This window comes from Asterias amurensis, chromosome 12 (genome assembly GCF_032118995.1).
Source record: "Asterias amurensis chromosome 12, ASM3211899v1".
Classification (NCBI taxonomy): domain Eukaryota; kingdom Metazoa; phylum Echinodermata; class Asteroidea; order Forcipulatida; family Asteriidae; genus Asterias; species Asterias amurensis.
This window is the reverse complement of record NC_092659.1, coordinates 12,223,746-12,237,465: the sequence shown is the minus strand read 5'-3', so window position 1 is coordinate 12,237,465 and position 13,720 is coordinate 12,223,746. Positions and strand designations below refer to the sequence as shown.

Genomic DNA, 13,720 nt, shown 5'->3' with positions numbered 1-13,720 from the left:
GAAATCGAGCCCTCCATACATTCTGGTCCGTGTATTGTGAGTGGTGTGTTGTCTGGTTTTGAGACAGGCCACATGTTGCTTGGCGAATTAGGTCGCCGTGGGACCACTTTAGGTTGAAAGTGGGTGGCGACCTCGGACTATATCTCCATACAGAAATTGCACTATTGATGCAAAACGTATTGCTGTTTTTAAACTATGGACACTATTTTTATAGAACAAATTATTTACAAGAAGAGAGTGTATACATTCTGATTCTTTTTGCCAGTAAACTCAAATGAGAACATGAATACCGTTTTAGAATACAGTTTGTTCATGGAGGTATAGTGTTGCATTTTCAGAGTTTACCCCATCACGGAAGTTTTCTGGTCAGTGTATTGTGAGTGGTGTGTTGTCTAGTTTTGAGACAGGCCACATGTTGCTTGGTGAAGGAGGTCGCCGTGGGACTACTTTAGGTTGAAAGTGGGTGGCGACCTCGGACTGTATCGACATACAGAAATTGCACTATTGATGCAAAACGTATCTTGCTGTTTTTAAACTATGGACACTACTTTTATAGAACAAGTTATTTACAATAAGAGAGTGTTTACATTCTGATTCTTTTTGACAGTAAACTCAAATGAGTACATGAATACCGTTTTAGAATAGGTTTGTTCATGGAGGTATAGTGTTGCAGTTTCAGAGTTTACCCCATCACGGAAGTTTGTGAAACTTATAGTACATGTCTGTCAAAGGATGTTTTGAAGCTGTAAAAAAAGACATGAAGTTTCCTTTAGAATAAAAATTGGTTAGGTCTCAGAATGTACATTTTGCCAAATCCATTTTGTAGCCTACTTTAGCAATCGGCCCGGTCAAGTTGATTACTGATGGAGATAATGTTAACAAAAGAGCCCTCTGATGCAGCTGAATGGGGTACATTTTTAGGAGTTTGTCCATTACAAAATTGACCCAAATTGGACGTAGCAAACCCTAAAAATAACTTGACATGCTTTCCGAAAGTGAGAGAAAATTAAGGAGTGAGCACGAATTTACAGTTTTTATTTAGTTTGTACGATATAGGTTTACAGAGATATGGGATGTATTGAGATTTGTTCCTAAAGCAGCGTTAACATGAACGGTCAGAAATTGTGACGTTAAAATTTTGCGAGATGCAAAGGCCCAAAGTGACAATAAACAATACACTTATTGACGTTCACGTTTAGTGCTCCCGTAACGCGCAGCCTATTGACCAGAAAGTTTACAGGACAAATTCAGATGAGAATAAACTAAAAAGAGGCCTATGTACGCTCTTTCTTTTTGTATTCAAAGCAGCTACGTGTATGACCTATCCAGCCCAATTTAAAAAATGATTTAGATTATACATGTACCATGTTCAGTTAACAATTTATACATAAGTGCGCCCTCTAGCGCCAGATTTAAAACATCTAAAAATACACTTTTACTAGATGTCTGTGTCAGAGTTAATGATAATTGTTTCAAAATTGGTACACATAATTTCCTTCATACATGTAATAATAATAACCGTATTTATAATAGCAACATATCAGTGGACTCTTAGCTTGATGACGTCATCAAGTGTCACGTGGTATGCTTTAAAGGTGCACTTTTCAAAGCGGTGTGTCTGACAAACCAAAAGTCTGACTGAGGTGAAACTTGGTGTATTCAAGGACAAATGTACCTGCATGAAACTGTAGTGGTCATGATGTTGCTTTTTGGGGACAAGTTTTGCCATTTAGGCCTATATTACATATTTTGAGAACAAAGCAATAGACTGGCAGACCAGAGCACTTTGGTTAAAGGAACGAGGTACCAATATTTGAGTACAGGAACATTTAGTGGATAACCTGATATAAGTCGGATATGGATGTCTGCCAGGGCCCCCTGCTGCGTATGGCGCATGGACCCCCAACAAAGAGGCAAAATAATGGGCTGAATCAAAAATTGTAGGTACCACTTGAAACCAAGTGGAAATGGTCAATAACACGATACTAAGTAAAACATATCAACTGCCAGACAAATTTTGTGCTGCATTAGGCCTACCAGACACCCCCTCCCCCAAATATTTAGAGTACAAACCTATGGGTTGAAATTAACCAGTTGTCAAATCAGCTCAGATTTACATGAAACTTTGTCTAACTGTTCCACTATGGCTAAAAGGAACACATGCCAAAAATCCATACTCCATATCGTTTCCGAGATACAGACTCTTAAATTATTCTAAAACCTCCCCATTTCAGATCATTGTTTCAGCTTATTCAACTGGAACCAGTGATGTACTCTTTGAATTTTATCTTATCTTCATATGCATCCTCCGGTAACAGGTGACATACATTGTACAATACAATGTACTGTACAATGTACTGTAAGTCGCGGTATGCTACATGTATAACTTTTTTTCTGCACCTTGAACACCCAGCAGGGTGGACATGTACACATTACTACTATTATTATTATTATTTCATTTTATCACAGCATGCGAAAGAAAGATCTCATTTTCCTTTGTGCCGGTAATTCCTCGAGTCGGGCTACGTCCCGTAGCCTTAGATCTCAAGGGTGTTTATCAGGATCCTCGCTGTTTCCAAAAGCGCTGCCTTCTGTAACAGATCTACCCTCACACTTGTCCCGATTTCATCTATATGTTTCCCCAGTGCTTTGGGAATGGTGCCAAGTGCTCCAACCACCACGGGGACTACTTTTACCTTTACCTGCCAAATCTTACGAAGTTCCCTGGCCAGGTCCTGGTACTTCTCAATCTTTTCCATCTCCTTCGAAGCTACCCTTATATCACCTGGCACAGCTATGTCAATGAGATGACACATCTTCTTCGTCTGATCTAATAGCACAACATCCGGACGCCCATGTGGTATAACATGATCGGTCTGAATGTTAAAGTCCCATAGGATCTTGACCTGGTCGATCTCTACAACTTTACCGGAACATGGTCGTACCATTTCGACTAGACTCCAACTCTAGAGCAGTGTCTTACCAACTAGACTTCAACTCTAGAGCAGTGTCTTACCAACTACACTCCAACTCTAGAGCAGTGTCTTACCAACTAGACTCCAACTATAGAGCAGTGTCTTACCAACTTGACTCCAACTCTAGAGCAGTGTCTTACCAACTAGACTCCAACTCTAGAGCAGTGTCTTACCAACTAGACTCCAACTATAGAGCAGTGTCTTACCAACTAGACTCCAACTCTAGAGCAGTGTCTTACCAACTTGACTTCAACTCTAGAGCAGTGTCTTACCAACTAGACTCCAACTCTAGAGCAGTGTCTTACCAACTAGACTCCAACTCTAGAGCAGTGTCTTACCAACTTGACTCCAACTCTAGAGCAGTGTCTTACCAACTAGACTCCAACTCTAGAGCAGTGTCTTACCAACTTGACTTCAACTCTAGAGCAGTGTCTTACCAACTAGACTCCAACTCTAGATCAGTGTCTTACCAACTTGACTCCAACTCTAGAGCAGTGTCTTACCAACTAGACTCCAACTCTAGAGCAGTGTCTTACCAACTAGACTACCGAGGTTGCCCAGTAGCTAGAGGCAGTCCGAATCCTATGTTTTGGCAGCAAGTACCCCAACGATATAAGAGATGCATGTTGGAACTGTTTTGAAAACATCTTCAGATTTTAAAGTTTTTATTTTATTTTAAATTCAGTGTTGCATCTATGATTGACACAGTTTGTAAGCAAGAAAATACACGTTTCCAAACACAGTAGTGATGAAAACCCATTAACATCATTGCCTGGTTGATAAAATTCCTAACTACTTTAAATTGGTTGCGATATTCTCGTCGTTGTATTGCCAATTTGCCATTTTTCCCGCCACTTCCGCTCCAGTTGACGACAGATCTTTGTCGCTGTACGAATATCATCATTGAACCAGCAGACTTCAGTTCGGACCTTGACTGATCTCGTTTTCCAAGGTGCGTATTTATCCAAGATGTCACTGACTGTACTTTCATATTGGCTAACATAGGAATCCAAGCAGTCACGATCAATTTCTTCTAGATTTGCTAAATGGGTGCCTATGTCGCAGAACACTTCGGGAGGATTCACATGTTTCCATTGTCGGCTCTTTATAGTAACGGTTGGGACATTGGGCTTGCACAGACTCAAGTTACACATTAATGCATAATGGTCTGAATTTTGAAGTTATGACATTTAAGGTTTTCATTGACTTAGCTTATTCAATTGGAACCACTGATCTTTGAGTTTTATCTTTTTTCATATTTTATACATCTAAGCGTAAAAGTAATATTTGATTAGGTTTCAATTCAGTACATCATGGAAATTAAGGAATGAAGGAGTTATACCTATTCAATTTGTTCATTGTTTTAGCTCATTCAACTGAAACCAGTGATTAATTCTTTGAGATTTATCTCTTCATATAAATCTACATGTGAGAAGCAATATTTGAGTCAGTACATCATTGCAATAAGGAATTATGAACATTATGTTTTTCATTGTTTCAGCTCATTCAACTGGAACCAGTGACAGAGAATTTGATTTTTGTTTAAACAAATTATTTCAAAACTTTAAGATTTTCATTTGAGTTTGTTTCTTTCAAATCAAGATGTCAATGTTTGAGCCTGAAAAAAACTCTAACATTTTTGTTATACCTAAAACTTTAACATTTATTTCAATTTTATTCCAATAAATTCAACATTATTTGAAAACATAGCTGAAAATAACTGAAAATTACTGAAAATAACTGGCAATTGTATATGTATAACAATTTCACTTTGGCTTGTACAAATACCAAAAACTACTCACCAGAAAGACTTAAACTTGAACCTAAAAACTTTAACATTTCCGAGAACTTAAACAATCTGGCGTACATTGTGTATCCCGCCGGCCGGCCTGCCATCCGGTTAACCATGTACACATGTACGCCAGACGGATATTGGGTTTACCTAGGCTCTCACTGCTCTGCAGCTCGCCAAAAACAACAAATTTTACTTATGGGACAGAATGTGGCTGATGGGACAGAATGTGGCTGATGACAGAACATGATTGACAGAACAGAACGTGCCTGACGGGACAGAATGTGACTGGCGGGACAGAATGTGACTGATGGGACAGAATGTGACTGGCGGGACAGAACGTGACTGATGGGACAGCATGTCAATAATAGGACAGAATGTGCCTGGCGGGAGAGAACGTGACTGATGGCTAGAACATGACTGATGGGACATAATGTGACTGATAAGACAGAATGTGACTGATGGGCAGAATGCGACTGATGGGCAGAATGTGAGTGATGGGACATAATGTGACTGACAGAGAACGTGACTGATGGGACAGAATGTGCCTGGCAGGACAGAACGTGACTGATGGGTAGAACATGACTGATGGGACAGAATGTGATTGATGGGACATAATGTGACTGATAAGACAGAATGTGACTGATGGGCAGAATGCGACTGATGGGCAGAATGTCAGTGATGGGACATAATGTGACTGACAGAGAGAACGTGACTGATGGGACAGAAAGTGACTGATGGGACAGAATGTGACTGATGGGACAAAATGCGACTGATGGACAGAATGTGACTGATGGGCAGAATGTGACTGATGGGACAGAATGTGACTGATGGGCAGAATATGACAGATGGGCCAGAATGTGTCTTATGGGACAGAATGTGACTGATGGGACAGAATGTGACTGATGGGACACAACGTGACTGATGGGATTGTATGTGACTGATGGGCCAGAATGTGACTGATGGGCAGAATGTGACTGATGGGACAGAATGTGACTGATGGGACACAACGTGACTGATGGGATTGTATGTGACTGATGGGCCAGAATGTGACTGATGGGCAGAATGTGACTGATGGGACAGAATGTGACTGATGGGCAGAATGTGACTGATGGGACAGAACGTGACTGATGGGCAGAATGTGACTGATGGTCAGAATGTGACTGATGGGCAGAATGTGACTGATGGTACAGAATGTGACTGATGGGCAGAATGTGACTGATGGGACAGAATGTGTCTGATGGGACAGAATGTGACTGATGGGACAGAATGTGACTGATGGACACAACGTGACTGATGGGATTGAATGTGCCGGACGGGACACAACGTGACTGATGGGACAGGGTGCGACTGATGGGCAGAATGCGACTGATGGAAAAGAATGTGACTAATGGGACAGAACATGACTGATGGGTAGAACATGACTGATGGGACAGAACGTGACTGATGGGACAGAGTGCGACTGATGGGCAGAATGTGACTGATGGGACACAACGTGACTGATGGGATTGAATGTGCCGGACGGGACACAACGTGACTGATGGGACAGAGTGCGACTGATGAGCAGAATGCGACTGATGGGACAGAATTTGACTAATGGGACAGAATTTGACTAATGGGACAGAGTGCGACTGATGGGCAGAATGTGACTGATGGGACAGAATATGACTGATGGGACAGAACATGACTGATGGGACAGAACAAGACTGATGGGAAAGCATGTGACTGATGGGACAGCATGTGACTGATGGAAATTGAATGTGCCGGACGGAACAGAACATGACTGATGGGACAGAATGTGACTGATGGGACAGAATGTGACTGATGGGACAGAATGTCCTTGACGGGAAACATTTTGAGATGACATAGGCTTATTTTAATATCAGCCTGGTCATTTGGTCATCTAAAAAAAACCATCTGGTCAAACCATGACATCTCAAGATCACTTAAGACCAGAATTTACAAATCACTCATCCTCCCAATAGCAACATTTGCTTCGGAATCCTTGACTCTCAAAAAGGCCACAAACTGGAAGTCTTTGACATGTTTGAGATGAGATGCCTCCGCTCCATACTAGGTGTCTCTTTAAGAGACAAATTGAGAAACCAAGAAATACGCAGGCAACTTAATATGAACACAACAATAACAGACGTAGTGACCAGACGTCACCTGAACTGGTTTGGCCATGTCATCAGAATGCCAGCCTACAGGCTACCCAACCTGGTCTACTACAATAACTTCCACACTCCACGCCATCGAGGACGCCCACCATTGCGCTGGAAGGTGCAAATCCAGGAAGATGCCAACATTCCATTCCATGAGGCAGAGCACTTAGCTAAAAATAGACATGAATGGCGACGGTTCTCAGGAGGCCAAGGGACACCCAGTCCTACGCAGCTAAGTTAGTAAGTAAGAACAATTTTATTTGGTCTTTTAGTTGAGGCAAATTGGATACTTCAACAGATTAAAAATGAACAAAAAATAAATGTTCAGATAAAATAGAAAAATGCAATTCATGTTTTTGCGTGACTGTCGGGACAGTTAAACACCCATACCTACTGTGTAAAAACTATAGTATGCATGCATACATATGTACTATTTCCTGTTGGTTTAAATTTTACCCTGGATTGGAGTAAAGGTTATTATTAGCAAAGCTGATATTTAAACAGCTACTTGAGCGGAAAGCTTTGAACAGAAATGCTATTTAAACTTGTTTATAATGTGTTTGACTGAGCGCCTGACAGCAGCCACTCAAATCAGCTCTGTGTTTGTTTGCTAATTTCTTAGTATATTGCTCAATTTGTGTTCTTATTTTTATACAACTGGATTTGTTACTACACCTGGAATCTACAGGACCTTGTCTGTGTATCCTGGAGTCATCTGAATTGTGAAAATAGTGTTTTTCTGTTGGAATTTTTCACTGTCTCAGTTGAGAATTCTGGTGTATAAAGCTTACACACACTTAGGTGGCTGCATCCTGTGCAGTCATCCACCTAGTCCATGGACATTGTTCGCCCATCTGGGGACAATGGAGGTAAGTATCCTTTTCATTCTCTCTCTGCTTGCTAGACCATTGTACTGTACTGACTCATCTGTGGTCAGCTTTGTTCCATCAGCATCAATTGTGTCTGATGCTTACATTCTGCCAAAGACACATCTAGGGTTCATCCAGCGTCGTAAATATCTGAAATGCCCTATTTCTTACTATGACAACTCCCCAGCCACTTTTCATTTGGAAATTGTGATTTTTGGTGACATTGCTGTAAATCCCGGCCCTGAAGGTGTCAATAACTCAAACTCAGCAGAAGCTAGTCCAAACTCTGCAAATTCCTACTCACGAAACAAGCTTCTCAGTCTCCGTTATGCCCCATCCACACGTGCTACAACTCTGCTGCCTTCCTGTACATTATCATTACAGAACCTTGGCCTTTTTGTAAATCCCAGCACTGTTTACCGACCTACACATCGTGGTAAAAAAGCTGGTCGCCGTAGAACTGTTCATAAACCCCCCGTACCCGAAGTTACACTCCCATCTGTTCCAGTACCAGTGACTCCAGCCAAATCTCAACTCAGCCTTTGTGTTATAAACACACAGTCCATCTGTAACAAGTATGACGATTTTGCTGATTTTGTTCTGCAAAAAGATCTGGACCTTGTTGCCGTTTCAGAAACATGGCTGAGACCAGACGACAACTTAACATGTCGTCAGTGTACCCCTGCAGGCTACTACTTTCATCACATCCCAAGACCTCACAAGACTGGTGGAGGAGTTGCAATACTGTACAGATCTACTTTATCCGTCTCTGTGAAAAGTAATGACGTCCAGTACACAACTTTTGAATCTCTTCATGCTGAAGTTTCCGGAAACTCTAAATCTGTTCGCCTTGTCATTGTATACAGACCTGAAAGAGATTCAAACGGCCAACATGTGACTTTCTCAAGTTTTCTAAGGGAGTTTGAGAATTTGATTTTGGAATATCTGCTTCACCCATCGGAAATCATCATCACAGGCGACTTTAACATTCATGTTGATGACATCCACAACACCAATGCAAACCAGTTTAAGCATCTACTTCAGGCTTTTGGTCTTACCCAGCATATCAAGGAGCCGACTCATCATCTCGGTCATTGCCTAGACCTTGTCATAACTCGTGAAATCTCCCCACCAATTGTCTCAAACTTTGTTATTCTACCTGGATTATCAGACCATTATGCAGTCATGTGTAACTTGAGTCTGTGCAAGCCCAAAGTCCCGACCGTTACTATAAAGAGCCGACAATGGAAACATGTGAATCCTACCGAAGTGTTCCGCGACATAGGCTCCCATTTAGCAAATCTAGAAGTTGATCACGACTGCTTGGATTCCTATGTCAGCCAATATGAGAGCACAGTCAGTGACATCTTGGATAAATACGCACCTTGGAAAACGAGATCAGTCAAGGTCCGAACTGAAGTCTCCTGGTTCAATGATGATATTCGTACAGCGAGAAAGATCTGTCGTCAACTGGAGCGGAAGTGGCGGAAAAATGGCAAATTGGCAATTCAACGACAAGAATATCGCAACCAATGTAAAGTAGTTAGGAATTTGATCAACCAGGCAAAGATCATCCATTATTCATCTCAAGTACAAGAATCCTCAGGAGATCAAAAGAAGCTTTTCAAGATAATTGGTAAGTTGTTGCTCAAACCCAAAACCCCTGTCCTTCCATCCACTTACAATGACCAGAACTTAGCAAATGAGTTCCAGAAATTCTTTGTCACCAAGATTTCAACCATCCACTCATCATTTTCATCAGTCCCTTACAACGTGCCGCAGACATTGCCACAACTTCAACCAGAGTGTAGACTATCTGTGTTTGAGCCTGCGACTGTTGCTGAGATTCAAAGGGTTATTATGAAATCTCCTTCAAAATCCTGTGAGCTGGATCCAGTGTCAACATCCATGATAAAGCAAAACATCGATATTTTTGTACCCTACATCACTAAGCTTGTAAACGAATCCCTCAGTTCCGGTTGTTTCCCCGATAGCCTCAAAGTTTCCTACATCAGGCCGCTCATCAAGAAACCAAACCTGGACAAGGAGATATTCAAAAACTACAGACCGGTTGCAAACTTAAAATATCTTGGAAAAGTCATCGAACGAGTAGTTTCATCACGTATTTCTCATCACATTCATACTTTCAACCTGTCCGACGTGTTCCAGTCAGCATACAAGCCTTTCCATGGGACCGAGGCTGCACTAGTCCGTGTGAGCAACGATATTCTCTCTGCAATGGACAATGGTAACCTAACAGCACTAGTCCTGCTAGACTTGAGTGCTGCTTTTGACACTGTCGATCACAACATCCTTCTCTCTCGGCTCCAGAATCACCTTGGCATAGAGGACACAGCCCTAGCATGGTGCAAATCGTATCTCTACAATAGAACTCAGCATGTATGTATTGGCACCGCGATATCCGACCCTGTTGTTTTGAACTACTCTGTGCCACAGGGGTCGGTACTCGGCCCGCAGTGGTTTACGCTATACACTTTACCGATTCGTGACATCATCCTGAAATTTAATCTGAATTACCATGTGTACGCAGACGACACTCAGCTATACATCACGTTTAAATCTTCTCAAGAAAACGCCAATGCATCTATTGCAAGACTTGAGAAATGCATCCAAGAGATTCGACGTTGGACACAACAAAACTTCCTGAAGTTAAATGATGATAAGACAGAGTTCCTTCTATTTGGGTCACGTCAACAGTTAACTAAGGTTTCAGTGCCATACATCTCCATCGGTGATGCTCGGATAGCTCCCTCGCTGAAAGCTCGGAACTTAGGTGTTATTTTTGATTCATCGATGACACTTCAGCCACACATCAACAACATTGTTCGTTTATCATCATATCACATCAGGAATATAGGTAAGATTCGCAAGTACTTGGACAAAAGTGCCACTGAAAAGGTCATTCACGCATTTGTTACTTCTCGTCTTGACAACGGCAATGCTCTTCTCTACAGTCTTCCTAACAACCAGATTTCCCGACTTCAACGGCTCCAAAATACTGCTGCCCGCATTGTGACACTGTCTAGAAAATCCTGTTCTATCACCCCCATTCTGAAACAACTACACTGGCTCCCTATCTCTCAACGAATCATCTTCAAGCTGATGCTCATTGTCCACAAAGCTCTTAATGGCAAGGCTCCCCACTATATTTCTGAACTGCTTCAAGTTTACACTCCATCAAGGAATCTTCGATCAAGTTCTATGCTTCTCCTCATTGAACCCAAGTCTCGACACTCATGGGGTGACAGGTCTTTTTCTTCAGCCGCGCCACGCATCTGGAACTCTCTACCACTTAATCTTCGATCTTGTCTTTGTACTGCAAAATTCAAGTCTCTTCTCAAAACTTATCTTATGTCACAGGTTTTCAATGACTAATTTTGTTGTGTCTGTTTTTTCTTTGTGTTGTGTTTTGTTTTTGTTTTGTTTTTGGTTTTACTGCGCCTTGAACACCCAGCAGGGTGGATATGTGCGCATTACAAGTCTTATTATTATTATTATTATTATTTAAATGTAGTTTTGATATGTGTAAACTTTGAAAAATTCAAAAATAAGGTCCCAAACTCATGGTTACATAAACTATACACTTCTGCCATTGATGGTGCACGTCAAAATCACAATGCTTTGCCATCATGTCTTGAAGTTTTCTTTGTTATACCCCCACGCTGCAACAAAGCGGCTTTACACAAATTGAAGCTCCCAACTGTGACAGAACATACGTGAAAGTGATTACGTGACAGGGCATTTTCGCGAATCTTTAAGAAAAGCGCTAGATAAGGGTATTCAAAATGATTGTTTTTTTACAACATAACAATTTAAATCTATTTTTGTACACCCCCTATACATGGATGACTCAGTTTCCTTATTGATTGAACTGTAGCATTTTAAATGAAACTCAGCAAAGTTCAGACCTTAACATTTTCGTTCAAGCAGGGGTCTTTATAAACATTAAAAACTGCAATTTTCCTACTGATTTAGAATATCGTACCCATCACCGTTTATCTACTTTGCATGAAATTTATTATTTGGAAGCATGATCAGAAAATCAGCAAGCGCAACATTTCTGTGAAATACATGTTGGCCCTTACACTATGGTGTAAAAAGTGAGGGTGCTAGACAGTGGAAACGTCAAAAAGTCATTCATGTCCTTCAGAATCTCAATTTCTCTGAGTATTGTCCGGATTTTGCCTGCTATCCTTGCTGGACCGTCCATATCATCATTTGGTATTCCATAGATGTTTATATTATTAATAGGTGTTCGGGCCACCGAACAACTCTTTGATTTTGTTCGTTTTTTTTTTTTTGGGGGGGGGGGGTTGGTTTTTCTTATTCTTCTCGCTGTCGATTGTCCGCAAGAAAAAGCATAGATGCGAAGCTTGCATTAAGTTGAAACTTTGCACACAGGTAGACATTAACCAGTATGATAAAAAAGTTGTTACGTCACTATGACGTCATCAGTTGACGAGATACACTAATTCAAAGTTTATTATTTCAACAAATCATAACGTTTGATCTACATTTTTACAATAAATATATCATCGGAAAGGGCATTAGAAACTCCGTAAACGCCTCACAGACATGATCCCTTTTTGATCTTGTCTTCTGGTTGAAAATTCTAAAATTCATGTAAAAAGAACTACAAAATTCCCCCATTGATTGCGCGTAAAGATTTTACAATTACATGTAAATGTACTTTGTCACCACGTGTAAGCATGCGGTGCATTGCGGTCACCCCATGTATGTCAGTTTTCTTCAAAAGTAATTAATTGGTTTTATCTACGACCATACTGCATTGATAACACCGGTCACTAAAGTTAAGCAAAATCGAGCCCAATCAGTATTTGGCTGGGAGACCACTTGGCAACCAAAATTTGTACTATATATTTTTGTATTTATTTTTTTTCTCCTATAAATAGGTTCGCTTTATTCTGTTTTCAAGGCGTTTTGTACAAAGATTTCCCTCCCGGTTAGTCAGTCTCTTCTCCATTCGTCATTATGCATAAGCTACTAATATCCTCAAACACAAGCTATTTTGACAATCTATACATCATATGAAAGGGCTTTACGTACGTAGTCTGTTTTCAAGGTGTTTTCAACAAACATTTCCCTTTTGGTTAGTTAGTGTCTTCTCCAGCCGTCATTATGCATTTAAGTTCCTCTGTCCTCAACCACACAATCTATTTTGACTATCTATACATCATATGAAAGGGCTTTACGTACGTAGTGTGTTTTCTAGGTGTTTTCAACAAACATTTCCCTTTCGGTTAGTTAGTCTCTTCTCCAGTCGTCATTATGCATGTAAGTTCCTGTGTCCTCAACCACAAAAGCTATTGTGACAATCTATGTACATCATATAAAAGGGCTTTACGTACGTAGTCTGTTTTCAAGGCGTTTTCAAAAAAAATCTCTTCCGGTTAGGTAGTGTCTTCTCCAGTCGTCATTATTCATCAGTTCACATTTCCTCAACCACAAAAGCTATTTTGACAATATATACATCATATGAAAGGGCCTCACGTACTTCACACAAAAATGGGTATTATTGGTGACCTTCTCTTGACCTTTTGACCTTTTTAAACCGGGAGTGCCTGTAAAATGCTTCGAAAAGGCATTATTTAAAGGCGTTAAGATTAAAATGAAATGTACACTTTTTGATGCTTTACCATAAAATTATTACACATCGAGAAAACTGTTTGGTTTTAATTTCTTTGCAATTTGACGAGCTATAAACAACACTTTTTGCATTGATTCAAACACTGACCCAACAATAGTCGAACACCTAGTGTTTGTTTCTACAAACACTATATCTAGTTTTTGTTCGTTTTTATTTTTTATTGATACTTCTTCTTCTTCTTCTTCTTCTTCTTCTTCTTCCATGTCCGCTAACAAAAGTACCTTTCCCAA

General features: G+C 40.6%; 1 protein-coding gene across 1 annotated transcript in view; it reads right to left on the bottom strand.

Annotated features, from left to right (window-relative positions):
• Window positions 1-13,720, bottom strand: part of LOC139944920 (phospholipid scramblase 1-like) — a 79,952-nt gene that overhangs the window by 36,286 nt on the left and 29,946 nt on the right. The gene's annotated exons all lie outside the window — the stretch shown is intronic.